This window comes from Peromyscus eremicus, chromosome 19 (genome assembly GCF_949786415.1).
Source record: "Peromyscus eremicus chromosome 19, PerEre_H2_v1, whole genome shotgun sequence".
Taxonomy (NCBI): Eukaryota; Metazoa; Chordata; class Mammalia; order Rodentia; family Cricetidae; genus Peromyscus; species Peromyscus eremicus.
In genome coordinates, this window is record NC_081435.1 from 76,304,725 (window position 1) to 76,331,224 (window position 26,500).

The following is a 26,500-nucleotide window of genomic DNA, read 5'->3' on the forward strand; positions in this document are numbered from 1 at the left end:
TCAGTATGTTTAAACTTTGATGTAGGTTTGCTGGGGAAGAACCTTTTCAGGTTTCACTAGTCTGAAATAGTTTTTTCATGTTAAGTAGACAGTCCATTTCACCCTGGCACAGTACTGGTATGATTCCTTCATCTCCTTGCTTGTATAACTCCTACAGTGATACCAGCCATAAATTACACCATAATCCCCAAAAGTATGTTGTTTCTAAAATGAGGTTATCCTTCAAATTTGCACTGCTATCTTTAATAAAAATTCCCGACTCTTTGTTCTGGTGTCTTTTGTTATTTTTGAAATCTTTCCACAACTTTATCATGAATTTTGTATCTGTCTAATTTTCTCCACATCCTCTTTTCAAGAGTTCAATCCAGCATGAGGACCTTCTCTGTTTCTCATGCTCACTTCCATTCTTTTATTTTATTGTGATCTTTTTAAGTGTTTGATTTTTACCTTCTTTGCATTGATGGTTTTTTGTTTCAGGTATAACTTCTGCAGTTATATAGTTTTTTTTCTTTTTGTTTTCATTGTTCATGACTTTTTGTGGGAGATACCCATCTTGTAGTTCAGGTATGTAGTCCAGGCTGGCCTAGAATCCAGTAGTCATCCTCATCCCCAAGTCTCCCAAGTACTGAGTTTACAGGGCATGAACAAACATGCCTAGTGGTTATGTACATTTTATTATTTCATATCATTTATTGTTATATGTATTACATAGACATGACACATTTTTGTCACTATTATCAATCAGAGTTCTCATACCATCCTTGTTGAATATGATAATTTCCAAATGATACACTTCAAATAAAATTGAGCATGTGTAACTTCTGGTTCAAGGTTATGTAAATCAGTTTCCACCTCACAGGATGTTGGCTTTTGCAATTCTATTTCTGGACCACACTGAAGATGTTGTTAGTAAGTGGTATTAGTGACTTCGTTTGTCCTATTTAAAATCTACATGATAGGTAATATCCACCTCCCTATATATCAGTAGGGAAAGCTTTGTGATGATGCCTTCCCAAGTCATCATTTGATTGCAAATGTTTGTGAGAATTGCTCAGCTCAACTTGGTTAACTTAGATAACTATGAGAAATGATGATGGCAATGATGCTAGCTACTTCTATCACTACTCAAAATAATAATTATGGGTGTTCAATATTATTAAGATCGAGGTAGTAAATAAAGCTTGGAACATTAAATGTGTTTGTTTTGGAATTCTCATTTGCTCATTGTTGTAGTATTTTCCCATTTATTGATGGCATTCTCAGTCATCAAGTATTGCAAGGATATTTACTTTGGAGCCTACATATGATAAATGTGATACCTGGTGACTTAGAGATTCATCATTATTCTCTACCTTTTTAATTTTTGCTTCAGTTTTCACATGAAGATTTATTCTGGTTTCTTTTAAAACATGTCCATGGTAGAGATTTTATATTGAAAAGAAAAACTGAGTTCTAAGACACATGTTTTCTTCATTCTAAGACAATTCATGTCCATCTTCTCTAAGGTCCTGCCTCTTTAAGTGCTGCATGCTGAGTCAGAACTGCAGACAGAATGATCTAATGGATGAAGAAAATTTCAGCAAATTATAGTAGCAAAAATATTGACTGTAACTTTAATATTTTGAGAAATAAATGGATATGAATTAGGATTAATTTTTTTGCAATTAAAAACCAATGCATTTTGGAAGCACAGAACTAATTTGTGTATATATACACTGAAGTCACGGAGACTTATAAGTTTAGTACCAGCATTCTTAAGCATCCTTAGTAGGAAAGAGGCCAATTAGTAACTAGTAAAACTAATTTAAGATAATAGATGCTGTGCTATAAATACATTTCCTGCATTAGGCAATTTCAGAAGGGTTTGGTAATGTGCTAGCAGCAGCTTGAGATCTGAGGTTGGGTTGATTATTATAGATTTCTGCACATATGGGTAAGAGGATATAAATAAAGATTATAGATAAAAGCAATAACTTTGACTGATACACACTTAATGATACAATTGCCAAGTATATGTCAATATAAATAATAATGGTAAATACAGTGATTAATAACTGTTATGTGTTAAAATTGATGTTATGCTAATAATATATAGACAGATTATAAAAGTATGATAATAATTGTAACATTTGGGGAAACCAAAAGTTATTAGTTGGCTTAATAAAGTATATAAGGCAATAAAGCACATATTTGAACTTCATCAATGCAAGTTGTATTTCACGCTACTATTTAGAACTGTTCCATTATTGATAATTAGTGCTAGTGTATACCAATGTACAAACATGCATTTTCCCTTCAAAAATTCTACTATATTGTCTTTTCTTCTAAAACTACAGGTTTACTAAGATCTTAATATATAAAGATATATAAAGCCATTGTTTCACAATCCTAATAGTTTAGGTTGTATTATGATTAGGGATATACATTCCATCCTTCTTAGTTGATGCTTAAATTCTTTTTTTCTAGGATTTAATGCTGTCTTTGGTGCCATCAAAAAATCAGGGGCAAAGAGAGGGCCAGTAGATTAAAGAGGAAGTGGTATTCACAGTGGCTCTTACAGGGCTCTTTGGAGTGGTTGAACTCATGACTATTATAAAAATATCAGGCAAATTCTGTCTTTATGTGCTACTGATACAATAGAAAGTGATTGTTCACTCCTCATAGACAAGGCATAAAATACTTTTCCCTCTTAAAGATAAAGAGGGTCCCCATCATAACTGTAGAGAAACAATTTCTCTAACAATTTTATTGCCTTTTTATTTTCTACCCCAGAATCATAATACCTTTTTTGATAAAATGTGCCTTTTTATTATTTCCAATTCATATGGATTTGCTGCTTGCTGAAGAGAGGATCAAACAATTCTGTGTATTACCATACTTAATTGGAATTTATTTGCTTCAGTGTTTAGTCAACTTTCCTGGGCTATACCCCATCTTCTCTCTTTAATCTCCCCAAATCGCTTTAACATTCAGTAAATTCCAAAGTTCAGGAACAACAAATTTCATCCCTGTCTCAGTACTTAGTGTGAACAGTAGTACAGATTCCCTAGTATGCCCTTTCTTTGTCAATGGTGACAGAATTGAGCTACACAGGCTAGACAAGAACTTCCTTCTACCATTTTTCAAAGATAGTCAAAGGGCTGAAGAGATAGCATAGAGGTTAAGAGACCAACCATGTTTCATTCCCAGCACCTGCATCATGGCTCAAAACCATATGTCTTTCCAGTTCAATGGGATCTGGTGCCCTCTTCTTTGGGCACTGCACACACACGGTGCACAGATAAACATGCAAGCTAAATTGCGATATACACAAAATAAATTAAGTCTTAAAAAAAGATAATCAAAAGAATGCTTAATTTCTAAAACAAACAATTTCAAAGGATTTCTTAAAGAAATATGCTGAGAAAACATTTTTTTAAAATTATGTAATCTGATTATTTGGCATTTGGGCCCTGTGAGTCTGGAAGACCTGCCCCTCAGCCAATTCTTACTGATCATCTTAACTCCAAGGATGCTTTTCAAATGCAAACTCATCCATCCAAAGTCCACACCACCACTCTGTCTTTATTTGATGTTCCCACTTTTCTAAGCTACTGTCTATCTGCCCTCATTATCTTAAAGTTGGATACTGGATAAGGACAGATAGCTTCGATGTACAAAGCCAACTGACAGCATTCAAACGAGCTAATCCTAAACCCTTCACCTCATCTTGTCAATTCTATAATAAAAGCTCCTGCCTTCAGTTTTCCACTTTTGCTTCAGAGGTTACATGGGTCTCTTGCTCCCTCACTACTATCTAGCCTTGCTTGCATGTCTTTTGACCTTAAGGAAAGATATTTATTCAATTGCAATCATCTCCTTATCTCCTACCATAAATAATAATAAAATCAACTAAAACCACTATCTGTACATTCAAAGGAAGTTTTGTTTTATGATACTTTCTAAGGCAGCATGAAACATTTTTTTAATTTAAAGTACTTATTAAGGAAATTGAAACATAATTATACTGTTTTTGTTTTTTCATAGTTCTCAAAGTTCTAGCTTTACATCTTAAAAAACAGAAATTATAAATGGTGTTTGAGAACACTTTTATCTGCCAATCTTTGTATTATAAAGGCTTCATGCTATGAATTTTTATATGATGTATGGATTAAAATGCAGAAATACATCTACATTGGTTGTTAAGAATTTATGGAATAAGTAAGTTGGTCTCCCACTTTGTTACATACTTGGTGAGAGAATTGTTAGAGTAGAGAAAACACCTTCTGGTCAAGAAAATAAAATCTCTGGCTTGGGTGGAGATGCAACATTACATCTGGGTTTATACAGTAACCCAGCTAAGAGAGCTGTTAGGAAGGTGGGCTCGCCTTAGTCCTTGCTAAAGAGATGAGTGGAATAATTAGGACCTCAGTGAGATACTCTATTCCTCCTTCCCAGAATCCTCTTCTCTAGAACAGAAGCTTTTGGATCCCCAGACACATGGCTTCATATGTCTGCCTGCTTCCTGAATTGTAAGGTTAAATCTCCCATCTTCCTTCTCTCTCTTTTCCAAGCAAGTTTTCCTTAACACTTGGGGTTTCCCCAACATTTGGGCTTCTTCAGTCTTTCCTAACGTCTTCTTCCCTGCCTTGCAGCTACTCCTCAGCTTGTGTGTCTAACCTCTATGCCACCTCAAAGGCATTACTCTCAGACTCCTATTCACCATAGTCCTTCTTAGGCAGATGTTGAGATTTAAAGCTTGCCTGCCCTGGGATTTTTTTTCTATAAATGCTAATAAAAATTTCCCTGAGTTTTCCTTTGAGCCCATTACTAGATTCTTTATTAATGAGACTGTGAGCCTCATGTGTGACCCTTGATTCTCTTGACCCTTGATTCTCTTGTATCATATGGTAACTATAAAAGAACACCAAAACTTCAGTATCAGAATTATTCCTTTAAACAGAATAAATGGGTGTTTATGAATCAAGAGCCTAAAACAGGGCTTAGTGAGACGGCTTTTCTAGAGGATGGCAGTTTGGTTACCAGCACGTGAGTCCGCTCACAACCAACTGTAGTGGCAGCTCCATGGTGTCTGGCGCCCTCTTCTGGCTCCTGTAGGTACCTGTACTAACGCAGACATGCCCACACACACTTACATGTGCACAAACATAATCCCAAATATTTTTTTCTTTTCTGTTTTTTTTTTTTTTTAAGGAAAAAGAGATATTATTCTTGACTGGTGACATGTTAAGCAGTTGTATTACATTCAACTATACAAGAGAAAGTAAACTGCACATGAAACAATGAATGGATCTCAAAAACTTTGTGCTGAGTGAGAGTCATCAGACATACAATCATTTCAGATTCTAGGAAAATGTAAAACTGGGAACAGAAATTAGATCAGCTTTCCCTAGGCACCAGGGTAGGCTGAGTAGCTGTGTTTCTTGTGTTCCTATTTGGAAATTGCAACTAATTCAGAAATTCCTAACAAGGGGAGTGAAATTCCAGATACCCTTCTGGGGTAGGAATGCAATTAAAGAAAAAAGCCAATTCCCAGCTATAGAGATAACCAGAGGAAAGCAGTTCTCTCATTTCTGCAGAATTGCCATCCAAGGAAACTCTGGACAAGTGGAGACAGTCTGATAAGTCTCTTAAAGTGGCAGTTAGGATCCTAAAAGAGAGAAGGGGCATTTAAAGGCAGTTCAAGGTAAAAGTAACAGTGTAGCTATGATGCTGAACAAGCAGAACTTATATGCATACGGTAAGACCCAGTTCTTGCAGTAAAAGCCCTCATCAATCCCAGGGCGACAAAGAAGCACTAACACTTATCTTAGAATACCACTACAACACATTTAGTTTGTCATTTATAATTTACAATATTAGCAGAATTTTAAATTACCCATAGTTCTCATTTTATACTGTCCTTCTCAGCTAAAATGTTGATCTATAGCCAGCTTTACAGGATACTTTGGGCTAAGGGGTGTTCTACAGTGTGATCAGTAGAAAAGAATGTTCCCTCAATGAGGTGCAAAGGTTACATGTCAGGACTGACTATCTTGGCTTGCCTGCCACACTTGGGAAAACTATAAATTTACTATTTGAATATATGTGGTACTCAGTCCCTGAGATGGTGTTGATAAGGCTTTTTTTCTTTTGATTAAACTTTCTATTTGCAAATAACTTAATTCCAGAAGGATTACTGGTGGTTTGTTTTCTAGCTCTGTTTTGAATAAACCAATTCCTGCTACTTTTCTTAATGGTAATATAATAAGTGAAACTATAGTAGCCTCCAGTACCACCAAGTCAGTTCAGAGTGGTAATAGGAAAGCAAATAGAAGGTCAATGGGGACTTTCCATGCAAACAAGACCAATTTTGAACCTGATTCGACTTAGTTCAAGTACAATACCATTGCAGAGTAATGGAGCATGAGCTGCTCAAATGTTATTTTAGAGAATCCTTATTTTAAAGTCCATAAGGTTGCAAGAACTCATTTATCCAAAGAAACCCAATGTTAACTGTGTATTTCTCATTCCTTGTCAGGACTGTGGTAGACAATGCATCTGACAGACAATTGTGTAATGTGGAACATGGTATATGAAGAAATTATGCTCCTTCAGTTTGAAAAATGACCAGGCCGTATGTTCTTTAGTTTTACATGTGGGGCACTGCACCAGAACATGACTTAACCTTTTCTTCTAAAATAGAAAGAATTGGTCTTTTTTAAATTCGTTTTCTTCTTTAAAATACCACAAGAGACATAACAAGGTTTTACTGACACCTGTGACTCTGACTCCATGCCACACATCTTTTGTCTAGCGCTGTGGTAGTCTTTTGGTATGTATCATCTCATCTCTTCCTAAAAACAATTGCGCAGACTGTGAGAAAATCTCACTTCAGATGAATAAACTGATCCACAAGGGAGTACCGAACATTCACAGGAAATGTCAGTATAGGCCTACATCCTGTAGATCTTATACTCTGAATCTAGTGTAAGCTCCTGCATACCATGACAAAATATGAAAAATGTATAATGCAACACTACCAGATTGGTCATAAAATGGTTTGCATTTTAGTGACTTCTCCTAGTTAATGCATTTTATATATAATATTTATTAAAATAATAGCAATTAAAATAGAAGCAATAAATTAAGTTTTCTTAATTTATATGCTTTTAGATAAATTCTGTGTATCAATGAAGATGTAGTTCAGTTTATCTAAGTTTATATATAGATGAATATATTCATTGCATTTTAAGTGCCACTGTGTAAATAAAATATTTATTTACAAAACATTTAAAAATATTTAACAATGAGGTAACTTACCTTGCAAAATCCCCTTCTCACCTTTTTATTAAACTGCTGGGATACATTGCTATATTTCAACATGTTTACAAATTTTCTTCCTAAAAACATATTTACTTCTAGGAATTACTCATTGGAAAGGAACATGAAAGAGACATAATTTCTGTTCTAAATTTATTTTGTCAATTTCCTGTCAAACATTATTGAGAATATTAGTGAGTAAGGCAAAAGTGGTCACATTATTGATATTGCTAAATATCAACTTAGCCACTAATACTAGTTACCAAGGAGGCATAGGCAAGGATGTTAGAGGTCTGGGGAATCCAAAACATTCCCCCAGGGCCTTGTTTTAGGCTTTGAATGTGACTGTCTAACCCAACCAGATACATGAGGGATCTAAGAGTGAGGCTAGGGCACATATAAGGGAACACAGGAGTTAGGACTTGTCCTTTGTAGCCCAAATGTTTAATGTAATGGCGTTCCACAGAGTTCTGCGATGCAGTGTAAGTTTGCTTGCCAGACACAATTCAGCATGAGGCACTCCCCACTAAAAGCATTAAGAGCATTCCACAGAGAGGAAATCTCTTATCTTGCCAACATGGCTAAAAAGGACTGACTTTTCCCCCTTCCCCTACTTTACTCTGATGGCTATTATCTCATTTTTTTATTCTGGTTTTAACTAAAATGTTAAAATGAAACTTCCTATTTTACTCTGAATTGTAGCTTGCAAACTACAAGATGAACATGTCAATGTTTATTGTGTTTTCAACACGTTTCAACACGTTCTCAAATATAGATTGAATGGATTTGTTTTGATTTTAAAAAAGACTCATGTGAACAGGTCAATTTACAGAACCCACCAAAGACCAAAAGTCAGGAAAACTTTAGCTTCTAGTGCTTCTAACATGAAATGACACTTTATTTTTTCCAACTTGTTACTATTTTTGCACAATAGTATAAATTTAATTGTTATTTGTCCCTAATGATGATTAATTAGAACAGATCAAGTGATTAATGTAAACATGGCACTTTAATTTGGTAAACAAATGTCAAATTAAAATGAAATCTATTGGTTAGATTTTCAGGAAGCAGATGTTACTATTTTATTGAATAATATCTGAAATATTCTTTAATATAGCCAATATCTATAATCCATGCAGATTCTGTTTCTCAAAAGAAGTCATTTGGATGCTATAATACTCCATAGGGTTGTTGCTTGTTATCATGAAAACAATTAGTAAAAGTTCTAGAAGCAACTTGATTGATTTTAACAACTGTAAAGAAATGATGATGGTATTTTAATCACAGAGAACTGACAATTTTATACAAATACATGTTATCTTTTTTTTTTTCTTTTTTGGCTTTTCAAGAAAGGTTTTCTCCATCTTACAGCTCTGGCTGTTTTAGAACTCACTTTGTAGACCAGGCCAGTCTCAAACTCATAGAGATCCACCTGCCTCTGCCTCCCAAATGCTGGGATTAAAGGTGTGCACCACCACCACCTGGCCAAATCTGTGTTATCTGGTTGATCACGTAAAGAATCTAATGTCATGAGAATTTTATATCTAAATAGAATGAATTCCACATTTATTAATTCTATTTTAAACATTTATTTACATATAGGCCTGAAGAGGAGTGTGTGAAGGGCTTGGGTTCTTTGTACATTTGTTTTCTTTGCTGATTTTACTCAAAGGCTAACCATGTGTGGGACCTGATAGTGGCTGTGTTCTGGGGAATATGCAAGGAAAATTAATTTGAGCATTTTTCTCGCTTCTATCTAAAGGATTAACTGACTATAATACTCCTCTAGAACTGTGGATTCAATGTACAGAATACTGTTGGATAACAGTGTTGCAGGATATATGATCACACTATGATCTCCAAGATTGTGTTATTTACTGAAAAAAAAAAACTGTCTCTAGTTGTAGTGTGGCTCAGCCCTAGCACACACCTTTAATTCAAGAGCTTTCTGCTTGTGTATTATAATATAAACAGGATTAAATAAGGTCAACCATACATTAAGAAGAAGAGCAAGTAACCAGTTGACAGGAAAAGAACATAGGATTATTAGGGGAAAACAAACAGAGTAAGAAGGAGTAAGAGGAATATGCAGTTTGAGGGATTTTTGTGACAAGGTAGGAGAAAGGGGGTTTCTGGGATGTTGGCTGAAGAGGAAGTTCAGCTGGTGCTTTCTCTGCTTCTCTGAGCTAGCAGGCTTTCACCCCAGCATCTGGCTCCTGATTCTTTATTGATAAAATTGAATGATTGAGATTTCTGTTAAAGACACAACAGAAAGTAGAGGATAGATTCAATGTCTGCGGGTCCTTGTATCTGCTACCAGAATGCAGGCATGGGTCAATCTGCTTTTGTCCTTAAGAAAGAATATCCTTTGATAGACTTTAATGTAAATCTCAATCATCTATTTAACTTAAACCTTTTCATGAAATCTAGTGTTAGACTTCTTGACATATGTTTTTGTTCTATATAATTTTTTTCATAATCTAAAAAATAATATTTTTCATCATATGTTATTTGCCTCTGGAAACAATGAACATCACAATATTATTATTTTTAATATACAAAAATGAAACCTGAGGAATTTCAGCAGTGCTGTTTTATGAGGAAGACAGACATATTCTACCATGCTCTTTGACACAGATGGATTCTATATCTCTGGGCATGTTGCTCCTTATTCCTAAGTTTTATTCCATTCATTTGTGATAATAAAGGCTAGAATGCCATTTTCATAGGGCTTTTGTGATAATGAGAGAGCGAGACAAATCCCATTTTAAAAGTTAAAATAGAAACTCCATTTTAAATAGCACTTAACCAGGAGCTGAACTTAGTTCCAGCAAAACCCACAAACAGTTCTGAGAAAGACCACATACTACAAGGACCCCTGGTCAAGATGACCTTACCCAGGTGGGCCAGCCCATATGGAACTTGGATAAAAAACATCTGCAGCCCCCTAATGTCCTTGTGGCTTTCTGATAACCAATGTTGAAAAATTCCTCCTGTCCCTAACTAGAAATTTCAAAGGTCATGTACTTTTATCCAGTCCTGTAATGCCAAGGCTTGTACCTCCCTGCTTGTGGTTTTTCTTTTTAAAAACCCCTTACCCTGAGGGCTTGGGACCATTCTTCTCCACCCACTGCCTAGGAGTGCTGGATTATGGATGGAGCTGGAGCTTGTAAACAATAAACCCTTGTGTGTTTGCATCGAGTATCAGCTCTGTGGTGGTCTTGCTTGAGGGTGTTGCAAGGCGAGCACGATAATATAAAAACATTAGTTAAATGTTTGAAATATATTAATTTTTCTTTTAATTTATTTGAGTCTCTCTGATTTGTTTCATTTATAATAATTGTATTATTGAATTTAGCATATTTGTAACTTTTAAAATAATCATTCAAAAATTTCCTGTGGATTTTTTTTTAAGTTAGATGGCAGTCAACCAATTGGCCTTTTAAAAATAATGAGTATAATGAAACGGCAGTCAGGTGGTTGGCCTTTTTTGTTCGTTTGTTTGTGTTTGTTTTTGTTTTTGTGTTGTTGCTTTAACAAAGAAGGAACTGAAGAAAACAATTTGCAGGTTAACCAGCCTAAAAGGCAAGAAAAGGATCAGTTTTGAAAGAGCTGATTTTGACATACCTTCAATTTTCATCAAAAGTGTAGTATTTTCTATAAGAGCTGGAAGATAGGGAGGAAAGCTATTAAAGCTAACTTCTAGACATGTCATTTCTGTTATACATCAATTTACAGCAGCCATATTTACCTGCACAAGACTTGTACAAGATAAAGATAGTCAATATTGCAGCATAAATGGGTGGAGGGACTCATAAGGCACCACCCTTGGATAAGGAGTGGCAGTTCAGATGGCTGCTGAAGACAGTCACTATCCTGGGACATATGGCCCCTGTAGGTTGCATATGTCCTGGCGGTTGGCCCGAAACCTGTGCTTATGGGCAACACTAACTGATCTTGGGTTGGAATGGAGGGCATTGTGGGGAAGTAGTAAGTAAGTATTGTGAATGAATATGATTTAAAACATTCTATAAATATGAAGTCATTCAAAGAATAACTAAAAGCAATATATTTTCTTTATATTTTTGCAATTGCCTAAATCCTAACAAGTATAATTTTTAAAATTTAGAAAATTATGACTAACTTAAGATGTGTATTTTGAATTATATGCTACTATATAGTAAATATATATATGATCATATATATGTAGTATGATCATATGCACATATGATCATAGTAGCTGATACACATACACACTGATGTATGCTTGTTACAGACACTTAAATATACAGGGTTAATTTCTATTGTTTACCTAGAATTTATTCAATATCAAGAAGAAAAAGCTTTATAAAAACAAAAATGGTTTTGATTTTGATTCACCTTTTTTCACCTTTTACATCTTGGTGTTAGTTTTAACATTTGTTAAAAAATAACCTAGATTATTTGAGAACATACTTACCAACCTGCTATTTTTTTGGATAGCAAACTAATATAGTGGAAAAAATGAAGAAAAATATCATTAGAGTTAATGATAAGCTCATTTATCTTATTAATTAGAGACTAAAATAAGTTAATTTATGTTGGATTTTGACAAGACTATGCCTATTTAATTAAAAATAATGTTAGCACTTCGTTCCTCATTTCTCATTAGTCAAGGCTTTTGCATATGGGCTGACACCATTCTGAACTAAATCACGGAGATGTGATGATCTTGAAGGGCATATAACTTACTTAGAAAAGCTCTTTTTACAAAGGTTTTGTAAAATGGTCAAAACAATTGAGGAAATAGAAATAAATACATTGCCTTTATGAGGTGACCACTTTCCTAGAGAAAGCTCCTCTGTGTAATCATGTTCAAGCCACATGTCTGTTTGGGATGTCCATAGCTAGCACTGGAAAACTATATCCTAGTGTCTTAACCTTTCGCATGGAAGAATGTGCCTTTCAAAGGCATCCTTCTTGATCCCTCAGATATACCTATACTGTTGTGTGCATGGGCTTCTACTGGGTTTAATTAGCTCCTCTGTTTGTGCTATTCAAAGGAGCTTTCAAAAACTTGTTTCAAAATCCACTATTTGGGTTGCACCTCATATCAGCACAGAAGGTGGACAAGCAAATATATTTTTCTCAAGTTCTTATGGCTGAAGAAATCAAGTCCCAGGAAGGTTAATGAGGTAAACTGAACTCACATGGAATGTAAGTGGCTGACAGATGCACAAGTCTCCTGAGTTGTCTGGTTTGTTTTCCTTTTTTAAAATTCTGTGATTGTTGTGAGAACATTGACCTAGATGTGCCATTTATTTGAAATTATTAACTTACTTAAATGATTAATTATTAAGATATCTACCACAAAGTCACCAGATAGATATATCTGAAATTTAAATCTGTTTACTCGCTTGCCTTAAAAAAATTCCCTGATGACTATAAGATAAAATCCGAGCTCTTTTGTCATGACTTAATGCCACTTGGTTCTGAGTTTAATCTCCCTTTCTTATGCTTTCTCTGCTTACTTTCTGCTCCTTACTCTAAATCACAGCAGTAATAGCAAGAAAACATCTGCAGCAACAACCAAATCAAAACGACACACCCAGCAAAGTAGAACACCTATGCACTGGACAAGCTCTTCATTCTGGTCGAGTGCCCAGGTACTCTGTCTCCAAGGTATTCTCTCTTTAAATGGAAAAATTCCAGATCATTTTAAATCACTATTTGGGGAGGATTGTAATATAATTACATAATTTACCTCTTCCCTTTCCTCCCTTGAAGCCTTCCCACATAACCCTCCTTGCTACTTTTCAAATTCATGGCCTCTTTTTTGTTGTTGTTAATTGTTGTTACACACATACATTTTTTTTGTGTGTATGTGTGTATAGTATAAATACATATATAAATGTATACACACATATTCCTAAATACATAAATCAATCTACTCTGTATAATGTCACTTTAATGTATATGTTTTAAGGACTGACCATTTGGTATTAGATAACCAGTTGGTATGCTCTTCCCTGGGGAAGGCTGTTTCTTTTGCTCAGGTCTCTCATTGGACTTAAGAATTACTCAACAAGAGGAAAATCATGCTAGAACTTGAAACCCACTCAACTACCCAGGGTGAGTAGAGTCCTGGACCTTGAAGAACCCATAGTGAGTTTACTGTATGATTGTGTCTCCTAGGAATGTTGGAAGCTATATCTATTAAGTACCACCAACATGACTGCCTAAACCTTAAGTTGAACATGGAATCACATCAACAGACAAGTTTCTGTAGCAAGGTGATACCTCAGGAGGCCTCAATCTTACACAAAGACCTCAGGCCACTAAAAAAAAAGATGAGAACAGAAGAAATATTCTTCCCCAGGTAAGAACATAACAAAATGGTTAGCTAATACCAAATGATCAGCCCTAAGAACATATAAAAGTAACATTATCCAGACTGAGCAGGGTGTCTTTATATATTTAGGAATATATGTGTATTTATAACATACAATAAATATACATACAAACATATGTATATAACATCTTAATGAAAACAAGAGGCCATGACTTTGAGAGAAAATATGGGAGGTGGAGACAGGAAAAGGAAGGGGGAAATGATGTAATTATATTAATGTCAAAAAACAAAAGAGACAATTTTTTTAAAGCTACAAAGAGAGTAATAGCTAAAATGTACAATCTTTGTAACACTGTTAAGATTATTGGTTGATAAAAGGTCAAGATCTTGGGGTCCTGTTTTCCAGGTAGCCTGCCTGGTGTTGTGAGTAGCAGTCCAGTCATCCTTGTTCCACATCTAGTATCCTGTTATGAGTGAGTACATACCATGTTTGTCTTTCTGAGTCTGGGATACCTCACTCAGGATGATTTTTTCTAGAACCCCAAGAAAGACACAGGGATCGCCCAATGACAGAGAAATGGAATGAGATCTACATGAACAGCCTGGACAGGAGTAGGGGTAGTGAAGGGCGAGGGTCGAGGGAAAGAGAGCTTGGGTGAGTGGGAGATCCCAGCTGGATCAACAACAGAGAGGGAGAACAAGGAATAGGAGACCATGGTAAATGAAGACCACATGAGAATAGGAAGAAACAAAGTGCTAGAGAGGCCCACAGAAATCCACAAAGATACCCCCACAACAGACTGCTGGCAATGGTCGAGAGACAGTCCGAACTGACCTACTCTGGTGATGGGATGGCCAAACACCCTAATTGTCGTGCTAGAAACCTCATCCAACTACTGAGGGATCTGGATGCAGAGATCCATGACTAGGCCCCAGGTGGATCTCTGGGAGTCCAATTAGCGAGAATGAGGAGGGTTTATATGAGAGAGAATTGTTGAGACCAAGGTCAGATAAAGCACAGAGACAAATAGCCAAACAAACGGAAACACATGAAATATGAACCAATGGCTGAGGGGTCACCAACTGGATCAGGCCCTCTGAGTGGGTGAGACAGTTGATTGGCCTGATCTATTTGGGAGGCATCCAGGCAGTGGCACCGGGTCCTGTGCTCATTGCATGAGTCGGCTGTTTGAAACCTGGGGCCTATGCAGGGTCCCTTGGCTCGGCCTGGGAGGAGGGGACTGGACCTACCTGGACTGAGTCCACCAGGTTGATCTCAGTCTGTGGGGAAGGCTTTGCCCTGGAGGAGATTGGAATGGGGGGCGGGCTAGGGGGAAGGTAAGGGGGGCGGGAGGGGAAAGAACAAGGGAATCTGTAAAATAAAATTATTTAATAAAAAAAAATAAAAAAAAAAAAGGTCAAGATCACTACTTGCTGTGGATCCTGTGTTTACCATCATCTCTTAATTAGATGGGACAATGAATGTGTTAAGTGAGTCTTTGCTATAGAAATGTGATAAAGTCAGGGGACTAACTTTCACACCAAAATGGTGGTGGTTGTGGGGAACAAACAATTATAGCAGATAAGAGAACTATTTCTAAAAAAATCTTTCCTTAAATTTTGGTACATATGACCAGATGAATTAATTATATAAGCCATTGGATGATATTCTAGCAAAGTTTTATTGGGATAACTAAACCAAAATGTTTATGATTTTTGTTATTTTTAAATTTATAATAGGCTAACCATTCATTCACATATTTTATTTAGCAGTATTTGCATTGATAGACCACGGTGCTGTTTTAGAAACAATGGATATCAGCTGAGATATCATTAGTTCTTTACAGAAGAGAAAAATGGAAATCATTTATGTATCTGCTTTTAGATCATGTGTGTAGCCTTGTGTGAGACCACTTCAGTAGTGATTCTTTTCTGTCGACATAATTTCCCGAAGAAATAACCCGTCTGGAATGCCTTAGAGCCTCCACATCGAGGATGAACTTTATTTCCAGCTTACACATTAAGTGGTTGACTCTCTCTATACTGTCCTTTATACTTGATCCAACAATTACTGTTGTTGCTGACAATCATTTTGCCTGAGATTTTTCTGGACCCCAAATGCTGCCTTTGGTTACAGTTTTGGTTGTACTCTTCAACTGAAGATAAATTAAAGCATATAGGAAGTTTCTGTCTTTCTTGCCCTTCTCCTACTTCCTTAGGGCTATTATCTGATATGCCTCAGACCTCTAGTATCACTTCTCAGTTGTACAAGTGACTCAGAAACTTGCAACACCTAAGAAGAACCTTTTCCCATGTCCATGTTAGACATAGTCAAGGAGAGATGAAGGAAAATCCTCCCAAGTGAGACAGGGCAGAGCAGAAGTGATGGGAGGATGAGCAAATTTCTGCCAAAAGAGAAGAAAGAGGTCATGGATCTTTCTTAGAGCTTAAGGTCAGACTCTCAGGATGTCTACTAACCAACTTTTCAGAGCTGACTGCCCCATGGCTTCCAATCTTTTCTTTCTTTAAGGGGGTATTTGCAGTGAAGATTTCTTTTCTCTTTTAAGCTACTGCTTATCTCATAGGATAGATAGAGACAGAAAAATGATCCTTTTAGATCATGCCTCTGGAATCATTCTTCTGATATATTGAATCAATGTTGCCCACATTACAAATTTCCTACAGACTGAACTTTGACCTACAATCTGGAAGTGTGGCACTTTTGAGAGGTTCTTTCCCTTATGGAGAGATTGATATGAAGGTAACATGGAAAATATTTTTTAAAAAATATTATCAGAGTTATGGTTGTGGCCTACCAAATATTCCACACACTGTCTCATGTTTCCTTGCATTGATGGAGCTTGGCAGTGCAGTGTTCAGGACAGTGGGCTGTTCAAAGAAGTCTCATGTATAGTCTCTGTGCCAGAATATTTAAATGATTTGTATCATTTATCTCAGGCTGCTAAAACAAAATACCATGGATTGTGGGTCCTAGATGATGGAAATTTATTTTCTCACAGTTCTATAGTAATTTGAGATCAGTGGCCAAAATCCATCATCATGGTTGGATTTTGATTCAGGCCTTTTCTGGGCTGGTAGATGGTTACTTTCTTTGTCTTCACCTGGATTTTCTTCTGTATGCTGCAGGGAAGTAGAAGAGGAGAGAGATGTCTTTTTTCTTCTTTGTATGTAGACAGTCATGAGTCGTACTGGATAGTGACCTAATGTAACTTAATCAGCTTTGTAAGGCTCCATCCCTACTGTGATGATACTGAGGACAATGTTTTTATATATGAATTTTGGAGACACATAGTTCAGCCTATAACACCTACTAGAGATTTCCTCTGTGCTATTACCCTGATTTGTCAGCTGAGGCAGTTTGGTCTGTTTGAACTTCACAACTGCAACAGTCTCAGCTTTTTAATATAACTGTCCTGGCAATTTGTTCAGGCCTGTATCATATTAATATGATTGAGAGACATACTTTACTGTGTTTAGCCATTGAATATTATATCGGAACAATCACAATTTTAAATTATTCAGCATAATGCTTATTTTACTGATATGTAAACCTCATGGAATTCCTGTTATTGCAATTTCTACATCATATTGTAGCCATTCATAGACCCATCTATATTGCGCCTTGAACTGCTTAAGGCCAGTCTGTATGCTTCTCATCTTTACTTTTTTTTTTTTTGTTTTTTTTTGTTTTTTTTGAGACAGGGTTTCTCTGTGTAGCTTTGTGCCTTTCCTGGATCTCCCTCTGTAGACTAGGCTGGCCTCGAACTCACAAAGATCTGCCTGCCTCTGCCTCCCGAGTGCTGGGATTAAAGGCATGTGCCACCACAGCCCGGCTCATCTTTACTTCTTATCATGTCATCTGCTGAATGAATAACAGTTCAAAAAATAAGTCAGGTTTTTGATTTCACAAAATCATTCAATCATCGTAACTAATTGGGTTAATTATATAGTGTAGGAGGCAGGAATGGAAAGAAATGTCATGTGAGAAAAAATCATAGCAAAAGAAGTATGTTAGACAAAGCCTTTTAGAAACAGTGATTTTTTTTGGAGTATCTAATTTGGTAAATCTCTTGCTATGATAATAGAACTAATTTTTCCCATAGGATATAGCATTAATTAAATGCCTTAGGAAACCATTCTTATCATGAAATGGAGGCTCTGATCTTAGTTTTTGCTCCATTAACTCTAAAGTTCAATACATTTTTATTGAACCCACACATGCTTTAGTGTGAATAGCTTTTCACTAATTGGTCTATTGGGATCACAGTGACAGTTTTGTTCTTCCTTTTACGCTTTTTAATTTTCCTTCAGAAAGTTCCTAAACTTTGCTAATAGTCATTAAGTCAAACAGTGATTTCTAAACTCATGGGGGTAAAAATCAATAGGGAGACACTTGAAGTTCTGGTTTGATCTTCCATCTAGTATATGGTCACACTATTCATGTCTACCAGGAAAATAATGGAACACATTGGGTAATTCATTCACTAGATAGATACACATAGCTTTCTTTACATGCTGTCATTTCTGGAGCTGAGGCTGCATTGTTTTATACTATTAGAGGTATTGTAGCTGAACTGGTTTAGGTTTTGCTTTCTGCCAGGGATGACAGTCACATAGCTGGTGTCACTTACACACAAAGTCAAACTGTTCTCAGGTTGATTGGAACTGATGCCCACCCTTCTTACACTCTAAAATATCCATCATGAACGAACATCCTTTGGTGGATATAAAACGCATCAAAGAGTACAGGATTTACACAATGAGTATCAATAATTCAGACAATTTCTCTTTTATGAAGAAAAATATTCCATTAATACTCTTGATGGAAAACTTATTTTGAGAGAAAGAACAGGCAAGGATGGGCATGATTCTGGGCTTGTTTAGAAGTGCTGAACTAGAAAATGTTGGGCAATTTAAACATTATACAGGTTGAACATCCCCATTACCCAAACACACAAATCTGGAATTTTCTATTTTCTGCATATATATATATATATATATATATATATATATATATATATATATGTTTGGTTTCAAAATTAGGGTCACTTCATTGGTAAATTCTATAAAGATATTCCAAAAATGTGTACATCACCACAAATTTCAAACACTTCTGATCTTAAGAATTTCAGATGGGGCATATTCAATCTGTGCAATGTGCTGTGCACAATAAAGCTCATGTTATATATTCATATACATCTTTCATGATCTCACACCATGTTTAAATGCTCTCTAGTTTATCTTTTCTTTTTAACTGTTGCACTTGCAAGCTGATTAGAGAAAACAGGTTTTCTGTCTTAATACCCCTAATCTAAAAAGTTAGGGATAAGTAAAGTCCATCTATAGAATAGCAGAATCCTTAATTATATAACACAGTATTTGTTTTCTTTAACAACCTCTTCATAGGAACTATACTGCAGTATTTCTTCCTGTTTCTTATTTCTAACTGCTAAAAATTAGGAAGCAGGTTTTCTCCAGGCTTCCAAACACAGGTCATATTATCAAAGTTAGTGAGACATTTATTTGAAATGCGATTTTGTTGTATTAAGCATTGTACTTAGAATGAAAGAACATATTATAAGTAATTATTTTTTATACAGAATTTTTTATTCATTTTACATACCAACCACAGATTCCCCCTCTCATCCCTCCTGCTGTTTCCCCCTAGTCTCCCCTCAAGTCCACCCTCCATCCCTTCCTCCAAAAAGGTAGGCCTCCCATGGGGAGTCAGCAAAGCCTGGTACATTCAGTTGAGGCAAGTCCAAGACCCTCCCCCTGCATCAAGGCTGTGCAAGGTGTCCCACCATAGGTAATGGGCTCCATGCATCAGGAATAGATCCTATTCCCACTACCAGGGGCCCCTTAAACAGACAAAGCTGCACAACTGTCTTGCATATGCAGAAGACCTAGTCCAGTCCCATGCTCCACAGCTGTTGGTCTAAAGTTCATGAGTTTCCATTAGATTGGTTTGGTTGGATCTGTAAATTTCCCCATCATGACCTTGATGCCACTTGCTTATAGAATCCCTCTTCCCTCTCTTTGACTAGACTTCTTGAGCTTGGCCTGGTGCTTGGCTGTGGATCTCTGCATCTGCTTCCATCAGTTACTGGATGAAGGCTCTATGATGACAGTTAGGGTATTCACCAATTTGATTACCACATCGGGGTAGGCCAGCTCAGGCACCCTCTCCACTGTTGCTAGTAGTCTAAATTGGGGTAATCCTTGTGGATTCCTGGGAACTTCCCTCACACCAGGTCCCTCCCTGTCCCCATAGTATCTCCCTCTGTCAAGATATCTCTTTCATTGCTCTCCCACTCCTTTCCTGTCCCAGCTCGACCATCTTGTTCCCTCATGTTATCATCACCCACCCCCTATTGTTCCCCCTCACCCCAAGTTTACTCAGGAGATCTCATGTATTTTCCCTTCCCAGGGTGATTCATGTGTCCCTCTTAGGATCCTCCTTGTTACCTAGCTTCTCTGGGGCTGTGGGTTGTAGTTTGGTTATCCTTTGCTTTATATCTAGTATCCACTTATGAGTGAGTACATACCATGTCTGTCTTTCTGAGTCTAGGTTACCTCACTCAGGATGATATTTTCTAGTTCCGTTCATTTGCCTGCAAATTTCACAATGTCATTGTTTTTTACTCTGGAGTAGTACTGCATTGTGTATATGTACCACATTTTCTTTACCCATTCTTCGATTGAGGGGCATGTAGCTTGTTTCCAGGTACTGGCTATTACGAATAATGCTGCTATGAACATAGTTGAGCAAGTGTCCTTGCGGTATGATTGGACATTCCTTGGGTATATGCCTAAGAGTGGTTTCATTGGGTGAGGTAGATTCCCAATTTTCTGAGAAACCGCCATACTGATTTCCAGAGTGGCTGTACAAGTTTACACTCCTGCCAATAGTGGAGGATGTTACCCTTGCTCTACATTCCCTCCAGCATAAGCTGTCATCAGTGTTTTTGATCTTAACCATGCTGACAGGTATCTCAGAGTCATTTTGATTTGCATTTCCCTGATGACTAAGGATGTTTAGCAATTTCTTAAATGTCTTTTGGTCATTGAGATTCTTCTGTTGAGAATTCTCTGTTTAGCTTTGTAGCCCATTTTTTAATTGGCTTGTTTGGTATTTTGATGTCTAGTTTCTTACCAAAATTAATCTACAGATTCAATGTAATCCCCATCAAAATCCCAACACAATTCTTTACAGAACTTGAAAGAACAATACTAAACTTCATATGGAAAAACAAAAAACCCAGGATATTTAAAACAATCCTATATAATAAATCAACTTCTGGAGGCAACACCATCCCTGGCCTCAAGCTCTACTATAGTTATAGTAATAAAAACAGCTTGGTATTGGCATAAAAATCGACATGTGGACCAATGGAATAGAATTGAAGATCCTGACATTAATCCACACACTTATGAACACTGTATTTTTGACAAAGAAGCCAAGACTGTACAATGGAAAAAAGAAAGCATCTTCAACAAATGGTGCTGCCATAACTGGATGTCAACATTAGAAGATTGCAAATAGCTGCATATCTATCACCATGCACAAAGCTCAAGTCCAGATGAATCAAAGACTTCAACATAAATCCAGTTACACTGAATGTGATAGAGAGAAAGTAGGAAGTAGCCTTGAACTCATTGGCACAGGAGACCACTTCTCAAATATAACACCAGTAGCACAGACACTGAGAGCAACAATTAATAAATGGGACCTCCTGAAACTGAGAAGCTTCTGTAAGGCAAAGGACACAGTAAATAATACAAAATAACAGCCTACGGAATGGGAAAATATCTTCTCCAACCCTACATCTGACAGAGGGCTGATCTCCAAAACATATAAAGAACTCTGTAGCTGAAGTTTTCTCCAGTCCTGCCTGGCCCACGGTCAGGACAAATCTCTCTCACCCGCAAGTCCCACAGCAGCTCAGACCCAACTGAGTAAACACACAGAGGCTTATATTGTTTACAAACTGTATGGCCATGGTAGGCTTCTTGTTATCTAGTTCTATATTAAATTAACCCATTTCTATAAATCTGTACCTTGCCACATGGCTCATGGCTTACCAGTATCTTACATGTTCGTACTTATGGCAGCGGCTGGCAGCTTCTCCTGACTCAGCCTTCCTGTTCCCAGAATTCGCTTCTCTGCTTGTCCAGCCTATACTTCCTGCCTAGCTACTGGCCAATCAGCGTTATACTTATACAGAGCGATATCCACAGTAGAACTCAACTTGAGCAATGATTTTATTAAAAAGGATTTGGGTTTGCTTGAAATTTGTCATGCAGAAATTGCCACTCATTTGGATTCTTGCTTCCAATATTCATGCGTTTATGTAAAGTGAAACTGCCACATCAGCAGTTCAAAAAGTAGTGTTGTCTTTCATAGGGAAAAAATTGAGCATAATCAGGAGGCCTGTGACTTATTCTGCAGGTCTGGTAAATTTGTGATATTTTTGGAAACCAAGGTTCCATGGAAAATTGGTTGGTTCTTTTGCTCTTAAAATGCAAAGTTACAATCATGGTGAAGGAGCAATTTGTCCAAACTGTTGTGAGAATGTGAATGAATGCAACTCTCAGATGCTATGCCTCACCAAGGAAACAGAGTTCTCTGCCTTGGTTTCCTTTCAGCAGTCTTTACCAGAGCATGTGCTCCTTGAGGCTTGGGAGGAGGTATGTTTATAACCATGAGGGCAAATGAGCTAAGCTATCCTACCAAGATCAGTGGTTGGATACCATGCCTATTCTTAATTTTCATAGCCTAGTGGCACATTAATATTGATTAGTATGTTTGATTTTAGCTGTCAGTGAGAAAAGTACTTTGAATTATCCAATTTTATTACTTTCCAGTAGGATTAGTAACACACACATACACACACACACACACTATATATATATATATATATATATATATATATATATATACACATACATATATATGTATATATAGTGTGTGTGCAAAGTAATATACTTTATGCAATGAGATAATAAATAATATTATACAAGACGAAAATATCTAGGTTTCTGTATTTGACTGGTTGGATCTCACTCACTGATCTGCTCTCTAGACAATCCCCAGCCTTGTCTTCTAGGGAATAAAGTGTCTCATTCTGTTGGTGAAACATGGACTATGCCTGTCAGCTTTGGTTCTCTTTAACCAGAATAGACACAAAAAGCTATGATCAACATCTCAATCTTTAAAGGGAAAATAGAAGTTCACTATGTACAAAAAGACAAACCTCCAATGTCAAAGACAAGTAAAAGAAAAGAAAAAAAAGTGAATGACAAGTCAAGGGGCTCCATCAAAAAATAAAGACCTTGAATATCCATGTTAATGCTTGTATTCATGGGGGCAAGAATGGCACTCTCTTTGTACTGTTAGCAGATGTATGAATAGATACTCCTTCTTTTGAAAACAATTTGCTGTATTATAAAGAACATTTAAAAATCTCACATGCTTTGACCTCGTAATTCTTTTAAAAGCCTCTGTTAAGAACATAATCAGAATTTGCAATTCCTTCCACAAATGTTTTTTGTGAGCTTATTTATTAAAGTTCATTTTCTAAATATCTTCTGTGAAATTAATAGTGGGCATAGCTTTATGTTCAGACATCATACTGCCATTATAATCTTGATTGTAAAGCATTCTCAATACATTAATAAGTAAGACATGAATGATAAGATCTTTAAGTTTGTTTTAAAATATGTTAGACAGATGTCTATCAAAATATTGAAAGCATTTTTATCTCAAGAGGGAGATATTATGAGTGATTTTTATTTTCATTTCTCCCTGCAAAGCTTATATTAACTTTTGAGATCAGACAACATAAGGCAATAAAATAAATCTCAAAAAAGGAAATATGGTGATTTACTCCAAATTTTTAAAGTTCAAAACCTACTCAGGCTGTGAAAACAGATTTGTGATCTCAATTTACTAGCACAAGAATAAAGATCTGGCCAGGCCCATCACCTTATAATATCTGGTTCATAGAATAACTAAGGATTTTTTTCTTTTCTCAGAGTTTTTCAAATGAGGAACTTTGTAATGTAGTTTACATATAATAATATGCAAATATGAGATATTTAGTTAACAATTCCATAATTTTCAACAAATGTCAAGCTGGAAAACAACATGGGTAATATGTAAGTCTCCCACATGGTACTGGCTTTGAAAAGATCATGGACAGCAGCTGAAGATTTCTAACATGAGAAGATTGGAGAGGCCACTGGTAAAGGAGCATCTTCAGCAACAGTAGAGACCCCTGGATACTGAAAATACCAGAAATATGAGATATCTGCCAAGAACGGTGGCAAATGTGGAGTGTAGCTGGTCTGAGCCTTTCAGACAAACAACATATCCAGTGGGTAGTCGAGTCTGAGATATAGAGCTGCCTAAGGTCTTTGGTATTCAGAAGATCAAGAGTGAGTTCCAGATATTAGACATTAAATTATACTGCTGGAATTTATTTTGCTTAATTGTTATTGTTTTTGTGCCCTTGTCCTTCCCTCTTGAAATAAGAAAGCATGTAGCTTGTATTTTATTTTATAGTAGCCTACAGTATAAAGACTGAAGGTCGCAAAGAGATCTTGAACTTTTAAGTATTGAAAGTTTCAAAGCCCGGGGGGCTTTTAGAAACTGGACTGTTTTTAACTGTAGTATTAGCATAGAATCTTGGGGATAAGAAATGAAAAGGGTACAGTTTATAGTGATATATTTGTATGTCTAGGTTGACAAAGGGTAGAATGCTCTCTTCCCAGGTACGTCTAGGTTTTTGTCAACAAACCTGGAGATATCTGAGAAGAGGAATCTCAATAGAGGAATTGCCTCCATCAGATTGGCTTATGGGCATTTCTATTGGGCATTTTCTTGATTGCCGATTAATTTTGGAGGTACCACACCCCAGCAGGCCAAGCCACCTGTGAGCAGGCTGGGCTGTATAAGAAAAGCAGCTGAGAAAATCTTAAGCAATGTTCCTCTTGTGTCTCTCTTTCAGTTCCCACTTCCAGGTTCTTGCTTGAATTCCTGCCTTGGCTTTCACCAGTGATAGACTGTGACATGGAATTCTAAGCTGAAGTAAACCCTTTGCTCTCCTAAATTTGTTTGGTTAATGTTTTATCAGAGTATTAGAAAGCAAACTAGAATGCCCTTAAATTTTTTGTGAGTGAGCAAATACATTGAAATAACAATTCTCAAAAGAATTCTAAATGACCAAAATGAATAAATAAAAAACATAAAAGAGTGATTGACAGTATTAGTTATCAGGGAAATCAAAGTACATTGGGATTCTATTTCATTTGTTTCACCAGAGTGGCTATTATCAAGGAAAGAAACAACAAATGTATTGAGGATGTGGGTAAAAATGATTCCCCACTGTGAATTGGAATGTAATTGGTACAAATAGTATGGAAATCAGTGTAAATCAGTATAAAGATTCTCTAGAAGACTAAAATTAGAACCACTGGACGATCCAGTTAAAGCACTCCTGGGACTATGCCTAAAGGAGTATGTCAGCATACTATAGACACCTAGAAACCCATGTATTTTGATGCGTTAGTTATTGCCAAGTTATACAATCAGCATAGATGTCAATAAATGGGTAAATGGATAAAGAAAATGCAGAATATATATACATACAGTAGTGATATTTTATTTGTACTGAAATGTGATTTTATTTGTATGTTAATAAATAAAGTTGCCTGGGGGTCAGAGCTATAGCAAGCCATAGCAGAAGTTGGGCGGTGGTGGTGCACGCCCTTAATCCCAGCACTTGGGAGGCAGAGCTGGGTAGATCTCTGTGTGTTCAAGGATATATATAGCCAGCATGGAGACATATGCTTTTAATCTCAATACCAACCATAGAAGACCTGGAGGTCTGTATAGATGGGCAGTGACGAGGAGGTCATGTGGTTGGGTTTACAGCCAATGAGAAGGCAGAATAGAAAGGCAATAAAAAGGACAAACACACAGGAAGTAGGTCTCTTGCTGAGGAGGACAGGAGCAGCAGTGAAGGGTAAGGTTTCTAGCTCTTAGCTATTGCTCTGACCTCTTGGGCTTTCATCTTTGAATTGGCTCTGTTTCTTATTTAACAAGATGGTTACATCTACACATACATATATATTATAAATACATACACACATAATGGTGTTATAGACAACCATAAAGAATAAAATTATTCCATTTGTAGGAAAATGGGTGGGAATGGAAAGCATTGTGTTAAGTGAAATAAAATGGACCTAGAAATACAAATATCACATTTTCATTTATGTGTGGAAAATATATTTTTAAAATTATTAAAGTATAAAATAAGCCATGTGGGAAAAGGAAAAGAACTAGTGAGAGATGGAGAATAGGAAGACAAGACAGAGTAAAAGAGGAGTGAATATGAGCAGAATACATGATATGCATGTTTTAAATGGCTTAATTCATCCTATAATTTTATATAATGGATATTAGTAAAGAATAGAAATAAATAATATATACAGTGTAATATTTTGAGATGCATATGCCATGAAATGGTGAAATGGAGTCATTTAACAAATTCATCACCTCAAATAATAATTTTTAATAGTGAAAACTTTTGAAATTTCAGGATATAGAATATTCTCAATGCCTGAAAAGTTTCACTCTGCATATGAGTAGTGCATTATCCATATACCCCAAACTTTCTGTCTATATAAATTAGTTTGACTCATAGAATTTTGTACAAATATATTTACATGTGTCGTTGTTTAGAATAATGTTTCTTGGCTTAGTTTTGTGGAGTGCTATTAGAAAGAGGTATTATATTAAATAATGTAACTATAATTTGTGTTTCCAGTCACACTTTT

At 36.3% G+C, this 26,500-nt stretch overlaps 1 protein-coding gene and 1 long non-coding RNA gene across 3 annotated transcripts in view; one reads left to right on the forward strand and one right to left on the reverse strand.

Moving 5' to 3' along the window:
• Dok6 (docking protein 6) overlaps window positions 1-26,500 on the reverse strand; it is a 391,510-nt gene that overhangs the window by 114,854 nt on the left and 250,156 nt on the right. The window lies entirely within an intron of this gene.
• Window positions 4,447-26,500, forward strand: part of LOC131895564 (uncharacterized) — a 119,311-nt gene continuing 97,257 nt past the window's right edge. For both annotated transcript variants that reach the window (XR_009375215.1, XR_009375214.1), the window contains exons 1-3: window positions 4,447-4,511; window positions 12,839-12,947; window positions 13,477-13,660. This is a non-coding gene — a long non-coding RNA (uncharacterized LOC131895564). The remainder of the gene's footprint in view (window positions 4,512-12,838; window positions 12,948-13,476; window positions 13,661-26,500) is intronic.